This window comes from Vombatus ursinus, unplaced genomic scaffold (assembly GCF_900497805.2).
Source record: "Vombatus ursinus unplaced genomic scaffold, bare-nosed wombat genome assembly UNPS02014863.1, whole genome shotgun sequence".
Classification (NCBI taxonomy): domain Eukaryota; kingdom Metazoa; phylum Chordata; class Mammalia; order Diprotodontia; family Vombatidae; genus Vombatus; species Vombatus ursinus.
The window spans coordinates 35,867,103-35,869,312 of record NW_020954641.1 but is presented as its reverse complement, the minus strand read 5'-3'; the positions used below and the strand labels follow the sequence as shown (position 1 = coordinate 35,869,312).

Here is a 2,210-nt window from a genome sequence, read left to right as displayed (position 1 = left end):
TGATTTTGATTACTCTCCTAGAAACTGGAGTATTGAATTATGAAGCATCTAAAGAAATGCCTATATAATGTAATGCAGAGTAAAATCAGCAGAATCAGATCAATGATCACAAATATGTTTTTAAAAGAAAGAAAAAAAAGAAGGAAAACAGGGCCAGTGGTAACCAAACTTTGGCAAGCCTAGAAGGGGATACAGGACAAAAGCATTTTTTTTCTTTGTTGTTAATCCATTTGGTTCTATGTAGTGAAATGCTAAGAGTTTGAGAAGAACATGGCCCTCCAACTCCAAAGAGCCCAGCTGAATCCCTGGCTAGTAGCCCAGGTAGATAGTCACATGTACCCCGGGATTGTCTGGTTACACATGGAGTTTAAGTGCTTCCAAATTCTCTGGAAACATGCAACCTAACATAGTCCTCAACATGAGAAAGAGAATAATATCTTCAAGACCTGCACTATAAAAACTGGGAAATACCAGGAATGGGTTCATGACCCTGACCCAGTCAAGTGGAAGGTCCAACTGCAACATGCACTAAAAAAAACCTGATGAACAATGACACCAAGGAGGTGCCCATGAACCTAGCGAAGAGATGTGAAGTCTGTTATGTCCTCTAGCCCTAGGGCTCAACTAAACCAGAGTCCATGGGATCTGCTTCTGAGATGGGAAGGATAATGAACTAAATGAGGAAGAATAAGATAGAAAATGGGAAGAGCTAGATCAGTTGCAGCCCCACGTGCCTAACCAGAATGCCTTCCCTTTCCTTAACATCATTGGCTCTCCTGTGGGGCCAACCAACATGGGCAACTACAATGTGGGCAGCTGCAACCCTGAAGCAGTGTGGCCTGAAGGAAGCCCCTGGAAGTGGAAGTGCCCCCAGATCCCATGCAGCATGACTTTTTTAGTTCTCCAGTACTGTAGATCAGCTCTCTTTCAATGACTGATCTGGATATTAAATTCCAATACCAAAGGTGACCAACCTCCAAGGTTGTTAACTATTATGGTGATCTGGGCTCCATGCTTTTTGGCTCTGCCAGGGAATAGGTGAAGTTCCCTGGGCCAGAAAACAGATTTTTTTTTTTTTACCAGTAGGTTATTGGATATTATGGACAGGGAACTAATCTTGGAAGTCAGCAGCCATACCAATTGTGCCATCAGATTGTGCCAATGCATTCAGAGAAAGAACTGATAAATAGATATATGTATAGAATAATTTTTCACACACACATATATGTGTGTATGTATATATGCATGTATGTACGTGTGTGTGTGTGTATATATATATGTATACATATATACACTTATTTCTAATGGTAGCCATCTCTAGGGCTGGGGGAGGAGGAGGGAAAAAAGAAATTTACAAGATAACTTTATTATATATTTAAATATATATGAAGTTACAAGATAACTTTATTATATATTTAAAATAAATAGCAAGTTATACATAATAGATTTGCGGTTTCATGTGCAATCATCTTTTCTATTATACTCTGTTATGGAAACATTTGTTTTATTCCATAAATTAAAAATAAAATAAATAAATCTGAAAAAGAAATATACTGGTCTGGACAAGCTACACCTTCCACTTGAAGACCCCAACTTGATTGAGTAGCAAAAGAAAGTCAAGCTATTCTGTCTAGAAGTCTTCTTCAACAAACTCTTTGCCCATCAGAAAGGGCAAAAAGAAAAGCAACTACCTTTTGAGATTTGTTTGTGCTTTTAGGAAGAATGGCTTAATGGGAAACCCCAAAAGAAAAAGCTCATTGTGGTTCAGGTTATTTCATGGTCATGAAGATGATCTATGAGATGTTTTCTGGCTGTTTCACATGATTCTTTGACAAAGGCAATGTCCACCTGCAGATCTTTATCCAGGATATCAAAGATAGCATTGTCACCTACCTGAAATGTCTATACCACCTCCTCACAGACCCAGGAAATCTGGCCTCCCATAAGCCCTTTCCCCAAAATTCACATGACATATGCCCTGCTAGCTTAGTGTTCTTGGTTGCTGTGGCCCTCCTCCCTTTTTCTAAATATTATACATACGTATGAATTTTTATTATTTATATTTGTAAACTAGCTTTTAACTCTACCCTCCTCTCCATAAAATATTAATAGTTTTGGAATGTCTCCTATTCTGCTTAGCTTTGTAAAAAAAAAAAATCACCTTGGGGCAGCTAGGTGGTGCAGTGGATAAAGCTCTGGCCTTGGAGTCA

The 2,210-nt window shown here is 38.7% G+C and overlaps 1 pseudogene; it reads left to right on the top strand.

Annotated features, from left to right (window-relative positions):
* Positions 1 to 270: 270 nt before the first annotated feature.
* On the top strand, positions 271 to 1,990 carry LOC114027690 (annotated as a pseudogene).
* The last annotated feature ends 220 nt before the right edge of the window (positions 1,991 to 2,210 follow it).